The sequence below is a fragment of the Corapipo altera genome, unplaced genomic scaffold (genome assembly GCF_003945725.1).
Source record: "Corapipo altera isolate COAL_440 unplaced genomic scaffold, ASM394572v1 75, whole genome shotgun sequence".
In the NCBI taxonomy this organism is placed as follows: domain Eukaryota; kingdom Metazoa; phylum Chordata; class Aves; order Passeriformes; family Pipridae; genus Corapipo; species Corapipo altera.
The window spans coordinates 14487991-14515166 of NW_020884887.1; the positions used below are offsets into that span (position 1 = coordinate 14487991).

The 27176-nt window shown below is 43.1% G+C and overlaps 1 long non-coding RNA gene across 1 annotated transcript; it reads right to left on the reverse strand.

Moving 5' to 3' along the window:
- Nucleotides 1–2986: 2986 nt before the first annotated feature.
- LOC113946986 lies at nucleotides 2987–26681 on the reverse strand. The gene is made up of 4 exons (XR_003527611.1): nucleotides 26595–26681; nucleotides 26040–26087; nucleotides 21387–21500; nucleotides 2987–3088 (listed from the first exon to the last, which is right to left on the reverse strand). It is a non-coding gene; the product is annotated as an uncharacterized LOC113946986 (long non-coding RNA).
- Between the last annotated feature and the right edge of the window lie 495 nt (nucleotides 26682–27176).

Genomic DNA, 27176 nt, shown 5'->3' on the forward strand with positions numbered 1-27176 from the left:
GATCCCACCCGCTCGGCTCCAGCCCCGGGAAGGGCAGAGGAGAAGAGACTCGAGCCTGAACTTCCTTATTTTTAATTAAGTCAGTTCCTCGGGTTACCTTAATAGAGAAATTTGTATTTAATTTCCTGTTCGGGGGGGAGGAAGGAGCGGGAGGAACAGATGTTGCCCCCCGCAGTCTGTAGAACACAGAGAGCCGTGAAAACTCATCCGTCCACCTGATTGCTTTTTTATTAAGTGGCACAGATGCTGGGAAGGTGGCAAGAACTGAGGTATGTCAAAACATTAACTTCTGCTTTGGAGGTTCCCCCTCCCCCCCCTTCTGCTTTGAATTAGCTAGTAAAAAATAAGATGGAAAAGAAGGTAGTAAACCTGTTTTCTCTCTTCCAGTCTTTGAATACACAACAAACATCTGGGTTTGTCTTTTTTTTTTTTTTTTTTCCTGAGAGAGGAGTGCAACCAGGGACTTTTTGCAATAACACACTGATTTTTCTAAAGGATATTTTGGCAAAGGCTTATTTATGTACTTCATTGGTGTTTCTGTTTCTTGTACAAGTTCAAAGTCATAAGAGCTAAAAAAGGTGCAGGACTGATTTAATACAGGCTGACATAAATGCAAGTTTTGGCCACGCTATTTGAACACTTGTCAAGTGGTGTAGCATTGAGATGTATCCTCTGTGCAGCTTGGGAGGGGTTGCAAATGCACAGATTGCCTTGGGTTGCAAAGCAGAAAGAACAGGCTTGATTTTGCACAAAATGGGGCAGGGAGGGAGGAAGGAGAAGGGAAATTCTTCAGATCTCTGAAGAATTTTTTCAGAATTGTCAAACACATTAATAGATTCAAACATGTAAAATTCTGTAGCAGCAGGTATGGAGGTCACCTGGGGAATGGCCTCTCCTGAACATGAAAATATATTGATCCATCTCCAGAGTTCTGTGGTTGTGGTCAAATTGCAAGTCCAGTCACTGTGAAAGGAGGGGAGCTGAAATCCTGAAGGCTGAGACTAAAGGGAACACTGAGGGCTGATCCTGAAGCAAAGCCTCAGCCATCAGTTTGGTCTGGCTAAAACCAAATTTGTTTGAGACCGTCAGGATCACACAATTATGGAATCATTTAGGTTGTAGAAGACGTTTAAGATCATCAAGTCCAACCATTAAGATCTCTCGACTGAACCATTTACACTGAGAAATAACCTGACTATTTCTGCTGCACTTTTCCAGCAAAAGGACATGTCAACCCTACACCTTGCCTATGTAAAGATCTTTTTATCTGCCTGGATTTAACCAGTCTGAGGACAGAGTGAGCTACACTTACCCCCAGCTCCAGGGGCTCAGGGATGCTCAGAGCCGGAGGTTTGCAGTGGATTTGTTGGTGGGAGAGAGGAGAACACACCTGGAGGAGTAGACTGCAGGCATTAATGGGAAGGAGAAAAGTCATAACCTTGCCCCGGGAAAGTGTGCAAGCACCACATTTTTAGGGAAGAGATCACTCTGCTGGAAGAAATGACATTGTTTTCTTCAATAAAAAAATTTATTTCAAATTACTAAAATATGTGAACCATTCTTTTATATTCCACTAGCTCCAAACCATAAAAATTTACAGCTGAAGCCAACTCTGCGTGGAGCTGAGGCTGGTAAAGGAGACTAGACCATGACTTGTTATGTAAATAAGCCCATAAAAGTCTTGAGATTTTACGTGAAAATCAGACCTGCAGCAGCCATTCTGCCTTAGCTCTGTGGGTTGTTTAATTTGTATGTACACGATTATGCAGTGTTATTATACAGAGAAGGCAGTTTACAAACCTTTAAGTGATCAATCAGTTAAATAAATAAAGCCTCTCTGGTGATGCCGTTTTAGGAAGCGCCTGGGCCTCCTGTCATTAACATAATCAGCTTGAATAATGTTTTCCCAGCAATTACCACGGGTGGGTCAATGTCTGCTATTAGCAACCTTTCCTCCACGGATCAGGAGCACAATAAATTGTGACAGCCCCAGAAGACACCGGGTGTCAGAAGACTTTCTCTGGCATCAGTGCCAGACTCCTTTAATGTGGCACATACAGGGACAGTAGATTGTCAAGGATCACTCAATGCAACAACAATTTACTGTCTCAGTGGGAGTTTTCTTGTTTCGAGAAGTTCAGCGAGTGTTATAAATCTGTAAATTACATCGGATGTAAGAGGAAAGTACACATATATACCAAAGTGGTTTGTAACAAATGAAAGTTGTACCTGCTCAGAAACTGCTTTTTCAACCTGGATTTCCTTTCCCTGTGTCGTTACCTCTTGGCAGTAGTTGACATGGGGGTCAAGCTGGCACCAACATTCAGGCTTTAAAGCATTTTGTTGCAGAAGAAATGCAGTAGAATGTTTTAGGAAAAGCAGTATTTTTGGCCACTAAACTTAATTAAAAGCAAGGTGATTTAACCCCGGGGTTACCTGGAGGGTTGTGGAGGTTAATTGCAATTGTTACTGCATTACTTTCTAAACTCAGATTTTTCATTCCTTGTATGCAATAAACCCTGCAAAATCAGGTTACAAAACTCTACATATAACACACGAATTTTGCTAATTCTAATATAAGAAAGTGACCAACAGACACACAATACCTTTGCACAGCTGGAAAACAACCACATCATAGGCTGGTAGAACTGCTATTCCAGACTTCATGCCAGACCTCCAGTGGCATCAGGGAGCAGAATCCATCTGTCAGCCCCAAGGAGCATTCCAGAGTTGTTACCAGTCCAGCAAAGTGGGGTCACAGCAGCAGAGTCACTGGAAAATGTAATGCTGCAAAATCTTCCATTGTGATTAAAATGGACATTTGGACATTTGCCTCATAAATACATGGAGAAGGGGTTTATTCTCCTGTGAAAAATACATGTACAGACAAATCTGTCCACAGAAGCTAAAAACAAAAGCCAAACCACACCTCCTTATTTTAACAGGTATAGGTTGCCCTTACCTCCAGCCTGGAGATTTTGATCCTCACCTGGGTGCTTTAGAATAATTTCCTCACTTCTTTTCACCACCAGCCCTTGCAGAGTGAAGCCATCACCTTCTCCATTTTGGGAAAGGGATTTGGGACCTTCTACAGGTGAAAGGACAGCAAAAATCAGCTCAGCCTTCACCCTGGACACCTTGGTGAGCAATGCGGGCAGATTTCCTGAAACATGTCATTTTACTGAATAAGCTAACAAAAAAAACCCCAAAACCAAAAACAAAATAAACACCCAAACAAGCTCCTACAAGCACATGGGTGATATCTGAAGTCTTGGTTTGAAAATAGATTTTTGCTTTATTTTTAAAATTCCTTTCTCCTGCCGTCTGTAAGTAACAACCCTGCAAGTCTCATGTTTGGTGTTGTAACATACAGTAAATGATTGTATTTAGTCTGCAGAATTTAACATGATTTATGGTCTCAGAAATTTGAAAAGCAACCCCACCTCTGTCTTCTCTCCCTGGAAGCATTTCAGCTATTCCCACTTTCAATTATTTTCAACTCCACCGGTGTGATCAGCATATTTGAAATTCAATCAGCCTTCTCGTTCAAAACATTTCATGTGTGTGTCACACTAACAGTCAACAAGAGTCCTGAATTCAACATCTGTTCCTAATAGTAAAGGGGTTTAATTTGAGAAATGAAAAATATATAACGTAATTACCAGGCATTCAATCAGAATGAATAATGTGTTTGCTACCAGCATTCTGTCCTGTCAGCAAAAACCCTGGAGAGGCAGAGCAGCAGCAAAGTGGAATTTTTACAAACTGGGGGGGGGGAAGCATCAAAATACAGAAATGAGAGAAAGATGTTGCTGTGCCTTCCCTCTGGAAACCCCCCTGGGAGCACAGGGGTCACTGCTGGGGGTACACACCACCCAGCTGTGGGATCAGCGATGCTCTGCTGGGGTTTGTCTCTCATCACACCATCCCTCTGCCCCGCTTGTCTTCTGCAAACAGGTGGGATTTGTTGCCACAGAGGCAGGCTGGCTCCTGTGCATGATGCTGTGTGTCCCCCCTATGTTCTAAAAACCACTAACAGATACCCATTACACAAACTTTTAAAAGATTTGTTTAGCCTGGTTAACCAATCCTGTCACTCAGGTTGGATATTACAAAAAATTTCTTCACTGAAAGGGTGTTTAAGCGTTGGAACAGGATGCTCAGGGAAGTGGAGTCACCATCCCTGGAACTGCTCAAAAATGAGTAGATGTGGCACCTCATTAGATGTTTTAGTGGGCATGGGGGTGTTCAGTCAGAGGTTGGACTCTGTGATTCAGAACAACATTCTTTCAAATATCTGATGTAACCCTACCAGGTTTTGGTGTTTAGGGAATAAACTCTCCCTTGCCAGGGGGAGCAGATCCCTGGGCAGAGGTTGGAGTTGTTTATCCAGTACATGGAGCTCTTTGCACCCACAGGATGTGACATCCCAGCAGCACCTGGATCTTCCTGTGAGCATCTGCTGAGGGTAAACAGCCACCAAGGCAGAGGTAGTGACATTGTCCTAGTGCTCCTTGCACCTATATTTTAGCACATTTTCAGGCACAGGAAAACAAACGGAAATAAAATGGTAATTATGTTGAAATATGGTCGTGTAGAAAACACAGATTCCCTCCTTTTTGCCTCAGAAGCGAGAAAAGTAACTTCACTTCTCATATTTTTGGCAATGCTCCACTTGATTCATAATTTAGATGTACGATTTTGTATCTCGAATCTGCTCAGTCAGATGCACAACACAATTTTAATTATTTCAAAATTATTTAAATAGAATAATAAATCTAGTGTTTGATGTAACGTGGCTGCCTGACCCAAAGAAATACGTGGGTAATTATCATGTTTCCCAAGTGGATCATTTTGTTCCCCAAATCAGTCACTAATTAGTGGCTACACTCACAATGATCACTGGGAGTAATTGTGATGTTTTGCTGCATTGTTTTGGACAAGAACAAAATAATCCTCTTAATGAAAATAAATTTATAGATTTTACTCTGAGCCCAAAATGCAAATGTAGTTGGTCTGATGGTTATGAGCACAATAAACAGAAGTGACTTTAAAAAAATACAAGGGTTAGGAACTTGTAATACTTATTTTCTAAACAAGAAAACTTGGTATGAACCCTGGGCACAGGCAGTTTGGGCAGTCTCTGGAGAGACCACCACACTCTATTCCCAATGGAAAACCAAAGGAACTCAGTCTGGGCTGCCCCACAGTGCAGAGAGATATACTGGGTTAATTTATCAATAATTAATTAGCTATCTTTGATTAAATGTTGTCTTTGAAAGTATCTACAATCTCATTATCATTGCAGAACCCTTGACAAGGTCATGACAAAGGGAGATAAATTCAATCAGTCCAGGAAGGGAGGGGTCTAGCCATGGATGAGGAGTTTTGGTTAGAAGAGGATAGATCAGTGTCCCTTAGGGATACTTTCAAAACTTTTCTGTGTAATAATTCCTGTGTGATACAACACCATCCCAAATCCCATTTTCTCAGAGCAGCCCAGCCTTCTAACATCCAACTTCAGGTAGCAAAGTCCTCTTTAAAGGCCAACGACCTAAATTAATAATAACCAGCAGTAATACTGTTGATTTATCATCTGTGGAGCTATATTTTTCACAGGTGTCTAGTTAAACTTGGAGTAATCTCCTCAATCAGGACATTTTTACTCTCAGTGCAGTTACTCAAGTGCAGGTTTCAGCTGCATTTAAAGCTGCTCTCAGGGCTCTAATCTGTGTTTTGTCTTTAACTGCTCTGGGAAAATTAAATAAAAAAAAGGTTGCTGAGGGATGAACAAAGATGAAGAGAGCCCAGAAGAAGGTATGAAACAAAAGCTCTGCCCCCAGTCCTGCTTCATTTCATAAATCCTTGATTATATGTGGAGAGGGCAACATAACCTCAAAGAAAATTCCTCAGACTTCTACAGTATTTTGAGTAAAAAGAAAAGTTCCTTCTCACTTGCCTTTTAGTCTGAATGTTGCTTTTTTCTAAGTGTATGTGTTTCTTTTTAAAAATACAGCTCTACCTACACACTGTGGTATTTTTTCATTCTTAAATTGCATTATATAAATATTTTGCCCAAAAAGCTGTGGCTGCCCCATCCCTGGGAGCGTCCAAGGCCAGGTTGGACGGGGTTTGGAGCAACCTGGGCTAGTGGAAGGTGTCCCTGCCCATGGCAGGGGGTTGGAATGAGGTTTTATGGGAGGTTCTATATCTCTTTGCTATTCCACATCTCCTTTGAGCCCATTCAGGTAGCAGAGAGTTGTGCTGGTCTTACTCTTATCAGCAGTTGCCAGGGCTTGGGAAGGTAACTTTGCATTAGCACAAAGTGAGTAATTCCACCAATCCTTTGGAAGAGCTCTCAGCAATAGCTGCTGTATGAAATGATTCATTTCCCATTGCTGTCAGCAGTTCTTTTATTTACTGTGATTTTTCTGTCCTTTATCCCCAGCCCTAATTTTGACCTTGAACTCCCTGGTTATGTTCTATTCTTCCCACAGCCCTCAGAAGTTCCTGTTGCTCTGTGAGGCTGCAGTGTGGGTGCTGTGTGACAGCAGCTCTCAATCCCCAGCTCCTGAGGGAGGAAAGGAGGGATTGGAAATATGGACATTCACAAAATCTTGGAACTACAGAATCTCCTGAGTTTGAAGGGATCCACCAGGACCATGAAGTTCAAATCCTGGCCCTGCACAGAATATTCCCAGGAATTCCACCCTGTCCCTCAGAGTGCTGTCCAAATGTTTCTGGAGCTCTGGCAGCCTTGGGGCTGTGCCCACTGCCCTGGGGAGCCTGGTCAGTGCCCATCCACCCCTGGGGGGAGAACCAGTTCCTAATGTCCAACCTGAACCTTCCCTGACACAGCTCCAGCCATTCCCTGGGTCCTATCACAGGATTGTTTGATAAACACAAACATCACACAGACAAAGTCTTTCCAATGGCAAATGCAAGCTGTGGACCTCAACAGGCTGGGCCAGTCCTGTCCCTCAGGGCACCCCCTCCCAGTTGGTGTAAGGGGCCCCTGCTCAGGAGGACACATCCAGCAACACTGCAAGCAAACCCTCATCTCCACCTTGTTATCTAAATGAGTTTATCAAACACACCTTCAGTTCCCACCTTGTTTGTGATCCATGATGGTGTCAGTGCTTTATGGTGACACCAGCACTTGCCCCTGCCTGCACACCCCACACATGGAAACACGGAAACAAAGGGCAGAGACCACAACAGCTTTGGCTCCTCTTTCCCAGTGACATATTTTGATGGGAATGTCTGGTTCTTTAATTAGTTCCTCGCTATATAGGGTACAGCACCACTTGAGTGTGAGCTGCTTCAACTAATGTGATTTTACCACAGAGAATGTGAGAGAAGGTGTCCTTAATGGGCCTGCCTTGAACAGCAATCAACACAATGAACACACCCCACACGACCAGGACAAACAAATTGAATCATTCCCGCAGCTTTCATTTATCCACTTCCCATCCAGGTGCAGAGATAGCACATTTCATATTAAATCCCGACCACATAGTGGACATAAATTTACACAGAAGTATTAAATTGTTTCTATTTATAAAGTAATTCTGGATGAGATTATAGATTCCTGGCTTGGATTGACTGCAAATTTGCCATCCTGTGACTTGATTAAAATGCATTATGAAAGGAAGATGGCAGGAAGGCAGCCTGCAATTCCCAGGCAGGAAAAATGGTATCCAGCTTGCCCTGCTGAATGTCCTCTGAGCAGAGTCTCTGCCTTAGCACACAACTGCATCTTTGCTGCACGCTCAGATAAGCCCAGCTCCAGAACGTCACATTTTCCACTCCACATTTCCATTTAAAATTCCTGTTTCATATGCTATTCTGAGGCCAGTTACTCGCAATCTGGATCTTAATGCAAATATTTAAAGCTTAAGATAGAACGAGGAGTAGCGAGCTGGAGGACTGATAGAGCATTAGAAAGCCTTTTATCTTCCCAAGTTCCCGTTTCACTTTGGATTCAGCACAGTAAGTCATGGCACACGGGCCCATATCCGTGTCCTCATTAATGAAAATAAGGACAACAAGAATAAACAGCTGAAATAAATGGCACATAAAAATGCCATTTTTAGTGCGTGAGAACATCCCCCAGGGCTGAGCCCTGGAGGAATGTGAGCACCAGGGAGGGCTGAGCTGAAGGTGAGGGCTGTGGTGACCCCCCAGCTTTTCCCAGCACCAGTGGGATGTGTGGCAGTGGGACTGGCCAGAGAACCACAGCAGTAACACCACCACCAAATATATATGAATTTTTGTGTGTATGTATATCTAGATATCAATATAAACTACCTGTATCTACAGATCAATCCAATCCAAGATTTCTCTTTACACAGAGACCTCAGTGTCTCACAGGAGGACACACAGCCCCAGGGATTGCCCTGCATTACCCCACCTGATCTCCTGATATTTAACTTAAACCCAAAACACGTTCTTGAATCCTTTCCCAAGTGTTTGTATGCATCAGGTGGGTGGGTATTCCTTGCTGCTGTGTGGATAGATAATCGTCCTGGAATCTGTAAATCAAACGTTTCAGGTTTAAAAGACAATTTCAAGAGGCCATTCTCGTGTTGTATTTTCCATTTCACCCTCCCTTACAGAGTTAATGGCAAAATGCCCTTAATGTCCCTTTGCAGGGATAACCAGAGATATGTAGCATAGCAAATCTACCTCTAATAAAATGAAATGTCTGAATTGAATTAAATGAGATTCTGTTGATATCTTTTGCTGGAAAATCAACCTCTTTATTCTTAAATTGACCTGTCCTTCAGTCTCTTGGCACCTAATTGTTACTTCCCTGGTGTCTGCTAATGGATTTGAAATCAAAGGAACATAAATGATAATTGCAACAGTTTAAATTCCTTCTCATTGATTTTTTTTTTTCAGTCCTTACTGGCTTCTTTGCAAATCCACACACACACACACACGTGCTGCTGGGTTTGTACCCTTGCAATAAATCAAACCCAGCTTGGAAATGGCAAAGCCACTTGGATGCTCATGCAGCCAGTGCTACATTTCAGTCTGGAGGCCGCATTCTCCAGGTTTGTTAAAATAACATCTAAATATGGCATTTTCTTGGGATTCAACACTTACAAAACCAGCAGACTGTCATTTTTACTGGGCTGTATGTGATTATAACATGGCACGAGGCTGTGCTATAGGAGGTGGGGAAGCTGAACACTTGTGCTTGTTCTGAGGGTGTGATCTGGGGTCGGTGGCAGCTCTAACAAGTACCCGATGCTGTACTTTGTCTGCTCATATTTTAACCCCCAGTGCCAAAAGGTCACTTGCTTCCAAGCTGTCACTGGCTCCAACAAGGAACAACATCTTTGCCAGTGTCATTCCACCCCCCTTCTGGCCTGATCAGATCTTGCTAAATAAATCATAAAAAAATGACTTTAACATTCCCGCCACGCTCATCTCCTCATCTGGTTTCAGAAATACCATCTAGGTGGAATTTGTGCTCAGTGTAATCAATTCAGAGAGTTTCCTTCCTTGATTAATTCTCCACCTGATATTTTGATCTGCTGTTAATTCTGCTCCCTTTTTTAATCCTGCCATTTTTTTTTAATTCAGGGGGTGACCACCGGGCCAGCTCATACCCCAGCCTGTGCATGGAGCTGCCCACTCCTCTGTCCTGCTCACTCGTGGCAGCCCTCCCCAAAAAACACTGGCTCAGGGGTCCCACCATGACAGATGTCATTTCTCCTCCCTTCCCAATATTCCAAGCATTACCTCCAAGCAGGAGCTGCCAGTCTGTTCTCTCCTCTGCCCGTGGCCTGCACAGCATATTTTAATGCAGATTTTAAATAGGCACCTCTCCAGAGAAAGACAGAAATGATGCATTGCAAAGGAAGAAAAGGCTCCCAGTACCAGTTGCACCTCCCAGACCCACACAGACCCAAACAGAGGGTTTATCTCTGCACAGTGTTGTGGGGGAAACAGCTCTCTGCTCAAATGAAGAGATACAGCTGAAAATCAAAAGGTACAAAAAAAGGTAGCACTTCTAACACCAAGTGAGATAACAGCAGTGTCATTCATGCTCACAGATATATTGGAGGGATTTGAAAAAATCCTGCAATTTGTCTCTTCTTCTGACAAACAGAGGCTGCTCATCTCCTGTTGCAGCTCTGGGAAGTGCTGGGACTGTAACAGCACAGATCCAGAGCTGCTCAGAGGGCAGGATACCTCAGTGGGATATTACTGTACCTTTGGAGTGAAAACATCTCCTCTCCATTTCTTGCAATTGAGCACAATCAACTGCAGAAACCTTAATTGTTCCACACTGGGCTTGTTGGTCAGAATTTCCAGAAATCCAAGAAAAAAAAAAAAAAGCATCCCTATCCTTTCTGAGCATTATCCTCCATGTGCATAACAATACACTGCAGATATTTCCATGGCTCCAATATTTACCAAAGGATCAAGCAATGCCTGTTTTAAATCCCCCTTTTTAACACAGATCTCACAAGTCACGAGGGGGATGTGCAGCCTGACATCTCACACTGTGCATCACCGTGGCAGAATGGGATGGGACAAAGCAGTGCTCTCCATTTGGGATTCAGGAGGGGGATGGATGGACTGTTGCTGGTTAGTCATTTCTGGGCAGAATGTCATTATAGCTCTGCAGAGCAGTGAGGGGGGCACAGCTTTCAGGCAGGGATCTCCACAGTTCTTTAGACACACTTGGCAGCCTGGGAGCTGAGAAAACAGACATATTTTAACCAGATCCCAGATCATGGACTTCAGGCAATCTCTTTTTCTCAGGGAATCATAGAATTCTAGAATGATTTGGGTTAGAAGGGTCCTTAAAGACCATCTAGTTCCCCTCCCTCTGCCATGGCAAGGAAATCTTCCACTATCCCAGGTTGCTCCAATCCCCACCCAACCTGGCCTTAAATATTTCCATTGATGGGGCAGCCACAGCTTCTCTGGGCAACCCGGGCCTCACCACCCTCACAGGGAAGAATTTCTTCCCCATGTCTAATCTAAATCTCTCCTCTTTTAGTTTAAAGCTATTCCCCCTTGTCCTATCACTACATGTCCTTGGAAAAAGTCCTTGTGAAGAAGTGTATGGTAATGGCTGTCTGCATGGTGCTGAGATCCTGGTATGGCCTTGTTTCTGCCCTCCCAGAGCTCAAACACAGCCCTGAGCTGCCCCAATGTGTTTGTCCATCACCCAGGTGATTTTGACACCAAACCAGGCAGGTGAGTTCACTCCCACCAGCAGAGTGACACCACACTTTGAAGGACAGGGTCTCCATCCCCTTTGGCTTTAACTAAAAACACTCAGAGCAGGTCACCTGAATAAGTCCTTGTAATTCTGCTGCCAAAACCTTTCTGTAATCAAACGGTGCAAGGCAAGTTTAAAGCAACCAAATCAGTGTCTCCACCGCTGGCAGGGGTTACCGAAAATAGGAACATTTTTATGCACCCAATATTGTCTCACTCAAGGCATGCTGGCTGTTTTCTCTCAGATGATCAGTAGGCAGTAATATTTTGATGCTCTGATGCTACTGAAATAAAGACATCACAGGAAGAGCACTGGATGATTTTTATCTCGAGGAAATCTAATGCAATGTGCCACTTCAGATTTTAGTTATGTGGCCTTACACCATAAAGAACAGTAGGTATTTTGGCTGCACAGCAGAACCAATCTTCCAAGTACAACCTTTCTCAGCTGCAATGACATTTCACTCTTACTTTTTTATAATGTAGTGTTATAAGACAAATATTATTAGCACGAGGAGCTTTACAATCTCACTGCTTGAAAGTTTAGACTTGTGAGGAACACAGTAACCCCTAAAGACACCAGGATGAGAAGCAGAACAGACCTTCCCTGCCATGTCAACCAGTATTTTAAATCCTTGTTGAAAAGCTGCACAATTACATTATGAGGGAAAGTATCTGAGGAAGCAAATAGTCCCTGATTTCCCCTGGTACCAGGGCACGCTGCCTGAGAGTGGCTGAGACATTTCAAGATCACTTTGCAGTTCAGGCAGGACTTGATGAACAGCCCATGACATGTAATGAGGAAAAAAAAGAAACACCAATTAGAGAGCTGGGAAAACTTCCAGCAGGAAAAGGGGCTTTTCCTGGTGTCTTGGAAATGACCCCTTGCAATGAGGGAGTTCAGGAAAATGGCCAAGGACACAGGTGGATCTTGTGGCAGTGCCCTTCTGTTGCTGAGAGATTATCTGTATGAAATACAAAATATTAAAGTAACGATTCCCTGGAATCTAGAGAGGAAGACTCCACCTCATTTTACCTGGAAAGAAGAATCTTCCCCTGTTTTACAGCTCAGTTACAGAGAGTGGTCAGAGACACAATGGTGAGAAGGACAGAGGGAAGGGAAGGGCAAGGGAAAGGGCACAGTGTTCATGGGATGAATCCACGTTGTGGTGTCAAAGGGTTTTTCCAGATGAGTATTTTGTCACAGAGCTTCCTGCCTGCTCATAATGAGAGAAAATAAAGTTGTTGTTGACCAGTTAATACTGCTGAGACAGTGAGACAATAACAGAAAGAAAATCTGGTCCATCAAAAAAAAAAAAAAAAACCACCAAACCCTGATGGCCAACTAAAACCTACAGGTATTGCTGCCAAAAAAGAAAAACAACCCAAAAAACTAGTAGAGGTAAAAGTGGATGGAGATTCATGTTGTTGATGACTCCATTACCTGCCCTTCCCTCCTCTGCTGTGGTACAGCAATCCTGCTCCTTGCAAAAGTCACAAGGAAGCAGCAAACTTTACCTGAACCATCCTTTTTTGTGTTTTAGCTGCCCTTAATGTAAGACAATTAAATTAAATAAAAAACCAAACCTCTAATACAGCAGAATGAGAATCAATTTTGCTTTAAAATTATCACACAAACCTGGCGCTGAGCTTATCTAAGCAAAGTTGTTACCAAGTTTTGCACTTTTCCTTCTCAACCCTTTATCCCCTGTGAGGTCTCCAGGCAGGAACTCCCCACCCAGTCACAGTCCCAAAGCTGGACCAAAGCAAGAGTCCAGGGTCACAGGGCACAGGTCCCCAGAGTACCAGGGACTCCTGCAGACCTGCCCAAGGAACTTGGGAACACTCATGCAAAGAAATTCCTGAAGTCAAATATGTGCAGCAGAAATTTGCTTCCAAGGGTTATGATCAGTCGAGGAATAAGGGATTCCCAGGAGCCCATCAGGTCCCTTCTACTCTCAAAGAAAGATCTTGGCATGAGACATCCACAAGAAAACCTGTACAGCTTTGAGAAATTATTTAAACCAATATTTAAAAAGCAACTTTTTCTGTGGATAATTCACAAACAGTAAGATGGGATTTGTCAAACAATTTGTGCACTCAACAGAAGATGCTGAAGAGCTTCCTTAGGTTACCAAGCCATGTGGGGGCTCAAGGTGCCTGGTGGATATTTCCCTGAGCTGCCTCCTCTCCCAGCAGCTGCACCAGATGAATTTACACAACATGTTTAGATAAGGAGGGTTGGGATCATTTACGTGAAACAAACAAGACAAATATTTAAACAAATAAACAGTCTGGGCCTGCATGAAAACATGATGACTGCATAATGAATTCTTCCCAGGCACTGTGAGTCCCTGCAGGGTTGGAACCACTGCTCTCACAGTGTGACATTTCACAAAAGAGGGCAAAAAGCACTGGGGAAAGGCTGAGATGGTGACGGTGCCTCAGTGCTGCAGGCAGCCAAGATGGGCAGATGGGTGGGCTCCTTCCCCACTCCCTGCATTGCCCAGGCACCCACGTTGCCCACCAGGAGGAAAAAGATTCCCACATCTCGCAGAGCTCTGAGGCCAAAGGTTGATCCACACTCAGCGTTACAGCTGGAGCATCTCCTCTCCTGCCTTTCACTCTCTCATCCCCCTGAAATACTAAGATGAATGACTTTGCAAAGTCTGCCCAAGCTCTCTCCTCTGCATGTTCCACTTGAAGACTCCCTGTTTCCTCAGCCACTTCCACATGACCCAGTCCCTGGGACAGTAAGCCCCATTTCGATCTGAAATTCTTCATATTAATAATGCCATACATTACATTTGATAGCATCTCACTGATTCTCTGACTTCCATGTGGCAAAAACTTCTGGCAGTGTTATTGGCTTTCCCTTTTTTATTAACTGCTCTGACTGGCAGTGAAATCCCCAGCAGAAAGGGATGATCCCAGGGGAATTTTTCAAAGGTTAGATCCTCTCCTGCTGATGCAACGTTTTTGTCATTATTCAAGAAGACAGATTAATCACTCAGGCCTGTATCCTAATCACAGTAGGGAAAAAAAAAACACAACAAAGTCAGTCAGGTGCTTAAAAAAGGTTTAAGCATTTAAATACACTTCACAAATTCAGTCCCTGGTAATCAAACACTGGAACAGGGGGAAGAGCAAAGGGGGAGAATGAGACAAAGGAACAGACATTCATTACAAGCTCAAAGAGAATGAAGCAATATGGCACCAGGAATGGAAAACCTTGCTGGTGAGATGTAAGAAACTGGGTTTTTTTTCTTAAAAAGAAGGTAGAGACTGGGACAAAGAGTACCAACCCTTCAAGTGCAGTAAGAAAGGTAATTATTCACAGCTTTTGAGGACACTGAAGCTACAAGTCCAAGTCACTCACAGATGGTTTCTTTAGGTTATACTGCCAAATAGCTCCATAACTTCTCCAAAAAACACAATGCTCTGCTGTGTTCCTGCAGTGCAAACACCCAGGTGAAAACACACAGACCAAGAAAAAACAACACACGAACTGGCCAGGAAACTTGCATTTTCTGCATCTCCTCACTCTAAGCTCAAGGCTGGAGAGCTGAAATGAAACCTTATTGATTCAAACCTGAAGTAACATGGACAGGGAAGAAATGGATATCTTGGGACAGATTCTTTTTGCCAAACATATATATATATATATACACACACACATATATATATATAGTGTTCAAAAGATGTTTATCCTCCTTAATTCCTCCCAGATCATCAAGTCCAACCTTTGACCAAACACTCCCATGCCCACTAAACCATATGGCAAAGAGCCATGTCTGCTTGTTTTTTGAACACTTGAAAGAAAGAAATAAAAATAATAAGTAAATAAAAAAAATAAATAAAGCAGTTGTCTTCAATGTCATGGCTCAGAGTGGCATTGCTGAGGAAGAAAGGCCTTTGCACTGTTTTCACATGCAGACAGACAGAGGGGTAGTTGTCTTTGTAAACTTAAAAAAAACCTCAACAAAATGTTGGGACTTTGCCTAAATTCCAGTCTTTTAACTCCATTACATAACAAAGCTGACATGGTTTGTCTGCCTTCCAAACATTCCAGCAGCAGCCAGTGATTTAAACCAGATCATTCAGTACTTGTCAGATTAGTGTAAATCCCTTCCTAACATGTGGGACAGAATAAGATTTAAATTAATAAAAATAAATCAGAGATTGCCCAAAGTTGAAATGTTCTTATTAACTTCATTAGATGCTGCATCTCACTCCTGCACTACTGCAAGACTACGTGCACAAAGGTGGACATGAAAGAGCAGCTCACCTGCCTCTCCTCTTGCCTGGTATATTATGGGAAAATGTGAGTTTTAGAGGAATTTATAAATCTTTTCAATTTATAGATTATTTCTTAGAAAGAGGAATTTATCACATTCAATTGAAAATGAAAATCTTAGTGCCTTTTCATCCCAGGTAATGAGAAAATGCATTTGCTCTTTATTCTGCAAATCTCCTTATTTCAGCAGACAGCCCTTTTTAAGTGCTGCTCTACATTTGCCACGGTGAAGGCATTTCTTCCTCAGGTTCCCAAGTATTTGCCATTCTGGAGAAAAGGCTCTCCTTTTGTCCCAGGGATATTTTGTACTGGGTACAAGGGGAAATGCATTTCCACTGTTCCCTGAGGAAGTGAAGGTATTTTGCTTCAATAGTTAATTCTTTCCCCTCCTAAAGCACATTTTGTGCCTGTGCACAACCACTATCTGTGCACAACCACACCTAGATTTAATTGTAAAACCCAGACAAGTATTCAGACTAACCAATAATTTATTTGCCTAAATGTTCAAGAGAAGATGTTGAATTTATTCTTGACATTCTCCCCCCCCCCCAGTAGGTAATAGCTCACATAAACATGGCATGAATATTCAATGTTCAAGCTTTAAAATTTGGACTGTCAGTTAGTTACATAAATCATGTGATGTTATTGCTTTTCCTTCATGACATATGTAACTAAGCAAGAAATCATGAATTCAAATATTAAATTCATTACATTCTGCCCTTTTCAGGGGGATAAGTGATATTGAGACCTCAGCTCAGTCTCAATGAGATGGGTCATGCTGTCCTGAAGGCAGAGAATCAGAGACAATTGTCAACTCAAAATCCAAATGATGCTGCCTCTTCTGGATTAGAATTTACATAATGAGCATTATTGTCCTGACAAGGCTCAATTTTTCAGTTATTCCCCAAAAATTAACTCAAAATACCAAGAAGAGGACCAAGCCTAGACTTGGTCTTGAATTTTGATGAAGATATAGAAAGACCTACATGTCCATGGCCACCACTCATTGCCAGTCAGCACAGCACCTAAAGAATTGGCAATAATTGCTGCAGCTCATTGTGATCAAAAACAAAAGCAGTGTGAAAGGAGGAGCTCTCTTCAAAAAGGCAGGAAGAGACATTTGTCATTTAAAACAAAAATTGAAGACTTCTGAGGGAAAAAATGGCAGAATAACCTTCGAGTAAGAGGTATTAAGGTACTAAAGGGAGTAACCTTTAAAGCCTGCCTACAAAATGGGTCTCTGAAGTCCTGAAGCATAATAGCAGAGGGAAGGAAGAGAGCACTGAAATACATGAACATTAGCCCAGAAATTTCCCAGAGATGACGGGGGAAGTGCAGAAGTTTCTTGCTCAACTATTCATTTTTGGACTCCTAAGTAGCACAGAGTGCAAGAGGAAAGGAGAAAAGAAGGATAATAGGAGGGGAAATAAATCTCTTCCTTTAAATACATTTAGTGGTGTAGTGATAGGAGTAGGATTACACTCAATTTTATCTGAGTGGATAACACAGGCCAGGATATTATCTGTAGTTTTCTTAAAATCTCCTCTGAAACATGGCTTTAGCATTTCTTTCTGCAGCAGCAGCTCTGCTCCCCGACTGTGCCATTTCCCACAGCACTCTGCTGCTCAGGTTAACCCTCAGCAACATGGGCCTCATGGCACAGCCCAGAAAAGAGGAGTTTAACTCAAGGGAGAAATTGAACTAGTGAATAGGGTGGCAGGAGTCCTGAGCTGGTTAATTTGGGGAAAATTATACGAACCACTTGTGTAGAACAGCATGGATCCACCAGGAACACACATGAGCTGAGGCTGTTGTTAACCAGACAGAAGAGAGGGAAGGGATTGCAGGAAGACCTACCTGAAAAATCAGCTATTTGCATTTCTTTGGTTTATGCAGCTGAGAAACAATTCAGCACTTTGCAATGACTGTTTTTATGTGCAATCTTACCAACCAGCACACCTGGAGTTGTGCAGTCCAGGCAGGTTACAGCTCCTGGCTGCTCCAGCTTGGTGTCCTGGTCAAAAACACACACAGCCCACCATCACAGGGAGGCAGGAATGGGTGACCCCAGTGAAATCCTGCAGCTGTTTGATCTGAATCTGCCGCACATTCACTTCAGTGAATGCCCCATGGCAGGGTTACACCTCCCACATCTCACCTTGCTTCATGTTCACACCTTCCTACAAAGTTGTTACCCGGAGACTGGACTGAGACTGTTTCATGTGATCTAATAACACAATGCCAAACATGGGAGAGAGAAATAGGTGGAGATTAGTTCTATTTCAGTGGCAAACTTCCTACTGGTGCTTAATTAACAATATTATAACAGCTAATCACTTGGTTGCTCCTACCTCCACTCATTTTCTCAGTGACACCAGGGCACACGACAGGGGTGAGTGGCTGTGCCACGTCTGCTTGCAATAATCCCTCACTTCATGAAGGGCTCTGGTGCCATTAACTGGGTTAATTGGGTTCAGAATTGCTGCCAATCCAGACATCTGTGCTCAGCTGCTGCCACTTAAGAAGAAAAAAGAAGCTAAACACAAGTTCCCCAAAATGCTGCTGATGAGAAACTTGCCCCTAGACAGCTTTTACCTCCCAAAGGATTCCTGGAGAGACAGAGGGTGTGCAGGGGAGAACTCTCCTTCCTGGCAAGATGTTCCTAGTTCCAGAAGTTATCTCCTGAAACACAATTTCCAGAACATGAACCCCTAATTTCCTGCAACAGATGTGGGAAAAATTCTAGTTAAATAAGACTAGAAATGTAAATGGGCTTTGGCAAGGGGAAAATCTCAAAGGAATTCTTTCAGCCAGCAAAACATTTATTTTCAAGCAATCTTCAATATTGGAGATGTCTCAATTCCTCTTTCTCAGAAAATAATACTGAGTGGAAGAAGTTACTGTTTTCTGGCTTGGAAATGCTCCCCCCTCTTCCTGGCTGAGATGGGCACAGGCTGAGGAAGCTTTAAGTGCTGTGTGTAGCAGAATTACTGCAGGTAAATGGTAATTTACCTTCCTGAATGTATTGAATTCGACAGCATTTGGTGAAAACTCACAACTAAAGAGATTTTTCTGAGTGAAATTGAGAGGTTTGGGCTTTTTCCTTCCCTGCAGCCAACATTTAATGTATAACTGTTCTCTGTGATTGACGTTACTTTTCAGAAGAGAGTTTTGTTTTGGGGTTTTTATCTGCTTTAGAGAGTGACACTGAGTTATTTTGTGGGATTAGTGATCTAAATAATGTGAGTGGGTTGGTTGTCATGATCAGCAGAAGCTAAAGCAGAGCAGCATTTGCTCACTGCAGAGATTCCAGATGATGTAGTGGGCCACAGCAGCTTATTAAATGTATAATAAGCTCAAGGAACCTACAAAAGGAATCAAAATCCTGTAACACAGGGAAGCAAAGTTCCTGAGTACCAGCATGTTCCTGTAAGACTCTGAGGTGACATGAGATTATTATAAAGTATTTAGTGAACAGACTTCTAATTGAACACATGAGTATAGGAAAAAAGAATTTAGGACAGTGTTTTTCTGAGAGGAATTTCGAAGTTTGGCTTAACCATGCCAATCACTGCTGCACTGCCCTGCTGCTGAGGTGGGAATCAGCCTCTGCTTTCATTGCAGACCATGTTTTCCAGTCACTAAAGCAGCACCATTTGAATCTGTACGTTGTTTCTAGAGATCTTTTTCGGCTTTCTGTAATTTCCTACACTAAATTCCCCCAGCATCAAAATATTCCCACTTTAATCAGACCCTGCTTTGATTTCAGACACGATTCTCCTCACTTTGCCTTGCAGACCTTTCTCTCTGCAGCTGCTGTCTCCCAGAGAATTCTCAGCACACCTGCCTCCAGCCTCCCCCTTTCATTTGATGGGTTGCTACCAGTCTGCAGTGTAAAATAACAATGCTTGTGGCAATTCTTGAGCTGCTGACTTCTACAAAATACATATAACTCACCTACACCATCTTCCCACCAACACACTACTTCCAGCAGAGTCAGGCTTTGTCTGGATGGTATTTACAGGGTGTGTCCCCCAGGCAACACAAATCTTGCTCTCCAGAAAGCCCCGTGTGCTGGTTTAATACAAGATGTGTGGGTGGGTGATGGAAATCTCGTTGGACAGCAGAAGAAATTGGAAAGAGCTGCAGGGGAGTGAGGGCACTGCCAGGGGCAGCTTCATCAAGGTTCTCAGCTGGGGGGGTTCTTGCAGCCAGGGAAGACACTCCTCAGGTTACCAACACCCCTTGTTTCTCCAGCCCCACAGCACTTCTGCTATTGAGTCCTGCTGCCTTCTGGTTCACTTCACCATTATAAAGTGAGTGTTGCTCCTCCCTCCCAAACTCCTCGTGGCTGTTTGAGAGCAGGGGGTGAAACTCTACAGAGGACAGCAATGACATTGGGGTCAGGCCATCCTCTGGGTAAGTGAATCACAGAATCCTTAAGGTTGGAAAAGACCTCCAAGATCATCAAATCCAACCTTTGACCGAATACCCCTGTGCAAAGTGCCACTTCTACTCATGTTTTGAACTCTTCCAGGGATGGTGACCCCACCAATTCCCCGGGCAGGCAGCCTGTTCCAATGATCAATCACTCTTTCAGTGAAGAGTTTTCTAGTATCCAACCTGAACATCCCCTGATGAAACCTGAGGCAGTTCCCAAACCACTGGGAGTCTTTTCCCAGTGTAGGGGGCAGAGGGCACACAATGAACACAATGTACCAAAGGAGCAGGACACACAGGAGAACAGCACAGGATCCAGGACAGAAGACCATGAAGCATGAAACTTGCACTGAGTATTAGCAAAATTTGGTAAGCTGCCTCCATTGTACTCCTTGAATATCTTCAAATATTCCATCCCTAATGAAGTCCCTGTGCTGGAATTGGTGGGGGTCTGCCAGCAAAAGGAAAAGTCCTTTAGGCAGATTTCTTAGCATTGTGCTTATTGGGCACTTTTCTGATTTGGGGACCTATGTGCTGTCTCAGGGGGTGTTTAACCATTTTTCTTCAGTAGGAGGAAAAGTTTTTTCATTTCCTTTTGTGGAGAAATATAGGAAGGCCTCTGCTCATGTAAAATGTAAGAAGATGTAATGGAAGTTTCACAATACCCTTTCAAAGTACCTTAATACACACCAGGCAGACTATTTCAGCTGCTGAATTCATTCTACAATCCCCTGCTTTCTGTTCGAAGCTTGTGAAATATGGTGTTTTTATTATTAGGGTGCTGTCATTTATAGGTTTGACTTCAGTCATTCGTTTAGCAAAAAAACTCTTTGTCCAGCCAAAGAGAATAATTTCATCTCTGTCCAGCTGGGGAATATCTATTGATGCTCTTTGGCTGCAGCTGAAACTCGGGGCAGACCCTGCCACTCATCTTTTATTTTCATCTTATTCCTCCCAACCCATAAGGTTAAACAAATTATTTTAAAATAACCAACGTAAAGAGCTCGTTCACTGGCAGAAGCTGGAAGAAAATCTCCTACTTGCACAGGAGATATTATTCCAGAAGGAAAGGGGCAAAAGAGACATTTACTATTCAATTATAGACCCACTCTTATGCCAACAAAGGTACTGCAAAATTTGGTCTTGGATTTCCATGTGAAAGAAGTGACTGAGAGCTTTGGGGTGCTGCAGATACAATATGGGCTGCCTTGTTGAAGGCTTGAATTCAAGCCAGATCAGATCTCACTGCAATGAAATAGTAGAAATTTTATCATAAAACACACACCACACCCTCTCCCTGGATTTATAGGGAATTTGAAAGAAACCTTACACTTTGGATTTATAGGGCATTTGAAAGAAGCCTTACACACACTGGTTTGTAATGATGATGAACTTTTATTACCTTGCTCTAAATACAGAGGTCAGCCAGCAAGAGCACGGCAGGAACAAGAGGGTGTGTCCTTCCACACACATTAGCTGAATGTACAGGACTTTAAAAGAAACCATTTTGTTTAAGCTGAAAAGAGAAAAAAAAATATTTGGGTTAATAATTTTGGGCTCCTCTCACTGCAAACTCTCTACTCAGAGGAAAAAAAAGTGCAGTGAAAAGGCAGCGAATTAGCTGTAAAGGGCAGGTTTTGACCTGATAAAATTGGTGTGGTTATTTAGGGAGCAAGTTTTCATTAGGGTTGCTATAGCAATTGGAACAGTTTGACAAAACCTAATGAAGGATTATGACAGAAATAGAGAAAGATATAAGCTATCAAAAGCCATAGGAAGAGAAGCTTTACAGGTTTCCGAGCAAAATCCCTCTGGAAGTACCCTGATCTCCCTGGAAGATATCACACTCATTTCAAACATCTCTCCAGGGTATTCAGTGAGCAGTGACAGCAATACAGAACTGAGTGCCCTCTCCACTGCAGAGTTACTCACAGATTTTCCCCTCTGAGAGCCACACTTAGTTATTAAGTGCTTTATTATAGAAACACTTGGCACTTGCATGGCACTGCTCATCACAGGGCACTGCAGAAGTTACTCCTGATGCTGAGTGTTAACCTGCTCAAAGAGGCATTAGACACGTCCTGTGGCTGAGTAAACTGAGCCAGAGACATTAAAGGACCTTCCTCCAGCCTTTCCAGGGATGGAGCAGGGAAGGACATGATGTGGGGAGCTCCCAGAGCCCAAACAAACCTCACAGCACACGAGCAGGGGGGACCTGCAGAGCTCTCCCCCAGGGTGAGCAGCTGCTGAAAAATGTCTTCTGGGTCCAGCTGAGCTCCTGCTGCACAGCAGAGCCTCTCCAAGGTGTAAAATCAAAGCTGCTCTCTGGGGGGTTGTTCTCAGCTCAGACTCTCCGTGGGGCTAAAAGTGCTGCTCAGGAGCTGCATAACAATATTTATTCCATAATGGAATGCCCAGCACAGCCTCTCTCACTGGGTTTTCCCTCAGATCTGAGACTGAGAAAAAAAACTTGCCTTCAGGTCAGCAGAGGAAATTCTAAACAATTCTCAGCCAAGTCAGCATGCACCCAGCTGTCCCTCCCTCACAGGAGCAAGGAGGGTTCCAGCCTCACCTCCAGCTCCCTCTTGTTTTGCTCTGCCCTTATGGCCAGAGCCCTCATTTCCAAAGGTACTTGCAGACCTTCAGACCCACAGCCAGCTCTCAGAGGGAGAACAGCACTGATCTGAGGTTGTTGTGACCCTTGGCTCCATCACTGGGCAGAGCTTCACCAAGGAATGGACCCTCAAATGACAGACATCCACCTGCAGCAGGGGCTGAAACAATCCTTGCTTTGCTAGAGGCTTCTGAATGCTGTCTTTACAGCATAAAAATCTAAACCAACAATAAAACCTCTCCTTTACATGGCTTGACTGATATTAATGCAGTTAAATGGAAGATAACTTGATTCTGGGTTTTTTGAATCTACTAACCCTAGAAAAGCCCTGAAAGCCTCCTAGAGTTGCCTAAGGAAATTATAAATCATGACTTGAATTTAAAAGTGAAATTCTTTCCTATTTTGCCAGAACTGGGAGGTCAGGTCCTGGGCCTGGGGTGCTGTGGGGACAGCCAGGACCAAGCAGTACAGTGGAGAACATGCAGAGCTTCCCTCTGCCATGGGAAATAACAGACCAAGCGTGTTTTCCAAATATTTCTCTGTTCAAATGTATCAGTCTGATGGCGAGCGTCTGGAACGTGCCTGAGCATCGAAAAACGTATTTTGACATTAACTTTGTTTCTGGCAGAAAAACTGCAAAATATTTAACACGTTGGAGGCCTTGATGCATCCAGGCAGTTTGTTAACTGTGCTGTGGTGGCTCTAACTCACTGCTGAAAAATTACCTTCAGACTGCCTGAGTCAGACAGACGCAAAACCAAACAGAGAGCTGGCTCTCTGGGGTCAGTGCAGAGGGCACAGAGAGCACAGAACACTCAACTATTTACTAGTTGCTGCATTAAACCTCGTTTAATCTCCATCACAGCTGATGCCCCACTTGAACCAAAGCCATGAGCCTGCTGGGTGCTGTGTCTGTGCTGAATTTTGTCAAGGGCCTGGAGTGACAGGGCAAGGGGGAATGGCTTCCCACTGCCAGAGGGCAGGGATAGATGGAATATTGGGAAGGAATCTTTCCCTGGGAGGGTGGGGAGGCCCTGGCACAGGTTGCACAGAGAAGTTGTGGCTGCTCCATCCCTGGAAGTGTCCAAGGCCAGGTTGGACGGGGCTTGGGGTAACCTGGGCTGGTGGAAGGTGTCCCTGCCCGTGGCAGGGGGTGGGACTGGATGATCTTTAAGGGCCCTTCCAACTCAAACCATTCTGCAATTTTATGTTTTCTCGACCCAGACCTGGAGAAATACTGGTTTAAATTCAGAAGCACAAGCTTTTAATCTCCCTGCAGAAAGTTTTTCTTACTGTTAACTTCAATAACTCTGACTATTTCTCTTTGTCATATCAGATGGCTAATCCCTCTATCAGGTTCAAGTTCCTCAGTCTAAACGCTGGGCCACAGCATTCCCACTTAGCATTTAGACTAAAGACTCAGCACTGATAGAAGGATTAGGCATTTTATATTGCCATGTTTCATATTCTAATGTATTTGAGTCCAGACAGTGATTTCCTTTGCACGCTTTTGGATTGCTGCCTTTCAGTCTCAGTTTAAGTTGCTTCGTGCCTGCACAAAGGGATGGGGAAAATGGCATTTCCCAGCCAACGTGAGCACATAATGTGCTCTTGAGCAGAAAATGGAGAAGAAAAGACACTCTTTCCATTTTGCATTATTCATTCAGCTTCAGCTATTGCTCTTGATACCCACTGCAAGCACATGCAGGTGTGGGAGGGAGCTCCTACCACCTATTTGTCTCTTTGTCTTGCAGTTGGTCCAGCCTGGCTCACCAGTGAATGCCACTTTGGAAGCAACCATTGATAATTTATGAGTTTCAACTCACATCTCCCTTGTTCAAAAGGAAGGTGATGAACTTAAAAGAGGTCCATAATCTAATCATTTCTACAGAAAAAGACTTAATACATGCAAGGGCATGAGCAAGTCCTAAAGATGAATATATAAAATTGTAGTGGTGAGCATAAGAAGAGGGTTGTATGTTAATGATCTGCAACATTTTACACAGAGAGATTACAGTTTGATTCTCAGTTATAATATCCTTCCTTTCTGAATGAAAAGTCTTGCACAGTGATTACCAAGAAAAGGGAAAGGAACCTCTTTGTCTGAATGGGCTACAATAATACATATTATTATTATTATTATTATTATTATTATTATTATATACACCTAATAAAGTCCTGTATTATAACCTGTTTCACTTTTCACTTCTCAAAAGACTTTTTTTTTGGGTAACAAACCCTTACAGGACATTTGCAAAGAATCTAATGCCCAAGACAGTGTTACCCTGAGAGCCCAAAGACATTTCTCTGATAGCATGAGGCAATTTGGAAAAACAAAAGAGAAAACAAACAAACAAACAAAACTAGTGGTAAGCAGAAAGAAATTCTGGTTTCACTTCTTCAAAGGAAAGGGGAAGGGAGGTTTTCTGATGCTTGAGGGAAGTAAACTCAGCAGGTGAGGATTTTAGGTTATTCCAAGCATGTCAGTGGTAGAAGAATGAAAAATGTGCACTTACTTCTCTGTGGGAAAGTAAAAATCCACAGAGCTTGGGCCAGGTCTGCTCTAAGGAGGCTCTTGGTGGGGCAGAACCAGGCCCCTGCCTGCTCAGAGAGGTGATGAGTGGTTTGGCAATGATGAAAATGAGAACTATGAATCCTCCTACGAGGGGTCATTCTTACTTCAGAACAGGCACCTACAAAATATGTGCATGTCTCAGGGTTCAAATCTAAACACAGCTTTTCATTTAATCATTAAGCTCAAAACTTATGATTTTAAACTAACAAGGACCTGATTTTGCTGGAGAAAAATAACTATATCTGGGGAAAAAAAAAAAAAAAAGCTTTCTAAAAAAAAAGCCCAGCCCCTCTGAGTGGGGAGATGCTCAGAAAACACGAGGAAACAATGATAATAACAGGAAACAAAGCAGGAAACTTTGATTAACTTAAAAGACAATAGTCACAGCATCTCCCAAACACTTGCCTTCCTCTCCCTGCCTGCAGTCACTTGCCAAGCTTCTCTCTGCTATTAATGTTCACTCCTACACTTCCCACTTCTCCAGGGTCACCATGGAGTGACTGCCTGCAATATGTTTGGCACAGTCTGGAGTGAAGGGGTCACACCATTAGACTGTCATTTTCTCAGAACTTCAAAACAGCCCTAAAAATAAGAAGTAGCAGCATTTGGGGGAAGTTTTCAACATATGGCTACATGAGCAAATTTTAAACATATGGGCTATCAAATGCAATCAAGATGTGTTAAAGCCCATCCAGTGATCCCCACTCAGTTATTACAGGAGATTCCATGAGATGAAGGGGAGAGGAGCCCTTTTCAGTCTCACAGCCAGTCCAGGGGCACTTAATCCACAGAAGGATTAAAATTCACCTCATTTAAAGGATATTCATTCATTTATTGCCTGGGAATTTGTACAGTAAGAAACTCACCTTTGGGATTTCTCATCTTTGGTTCTCATCCTAAATAATATCCTTTTCCTATTAAAGAAAAAAATAACAGTCAAAATATGCATTTAAATTAACTTCATTCAGGACATACAGGTGAGCTGGTTCATCCATCCTCTCTTAAAAATGAAAGCAATAGGAGATATTGTGGATTGTATTATCCCACTGGGAGACAGAAATAAACCCTAATGCAGAAACTTAAATCACAACTCACAATTTACTAAAACAAAGAAAGAAATATTGTATCTTCTCTTTCTATAGCAATATCTAACATTAAAATGACAGCAACAGCAACTCATAACTATGAAGAAGTAACTGATGAAAGTTGATCTTTTATGATACCAAAAAAATTTTATATAAGACTATAACATTTTTTCCTCTAAGAACTAAAGGGCTTCCTGTTGTCTTAAGTATTACAGTGAACCAAGAAAATTATTTGTTTGAGCAGCTGAACTAATGGGTGGCTTGTAGGAGCATAACCCATCTTTCCCATAACACAACTCCAAATAAAGACATCTGTCTTGTGCAACAGATCCTCACCCAGAGAGCTGCCAGCAGTTGTCAATTAATTGTCATTTGTAGATTATTAACAACTAACTCAGAGAGTTGCTTAGCCTCAACATTTCAATGATGAACTTCCAAAGAGAGAGATTTTCCCTTCTGGTTTCCCCCCCATTCTTTTCCATTTCATTTTGCCTTTTCCTGGGCTTTGCCACCTGCACCTGGCAGCAGGTGAATGCACCTCCTGCTGCAGTGGGTGTTCTCCAAGTGCTCTCTGTGATCACTCCACAAATGTCAGCTGTGGTGCTCGTGTCAGCTCCAGGAAATCAGGGGAGAGAACAAAATCCTCAATTTCTCCAGAAGTGCACCTGAGATGCACCACTTGAAACCTGACTCTGCCCAGTGAAGAACCACAAACAGGTTCATAAATCAGACTGTGGGAAGAGAGGTTGTGGAGTGTCCCTCACTGGGGGTATTCCAGAACCATCCGGATGCAATCCTGGGCAATGTGCTCTGGGAAGACCCTGCTTGAGCAGGGAGGTGGGACCACATGACCCACTGGGGTCCTTTCCAGCCTGATCCACTCTGTGTTTCTGTGAGTACTCCTCTGTGGGGTGGATA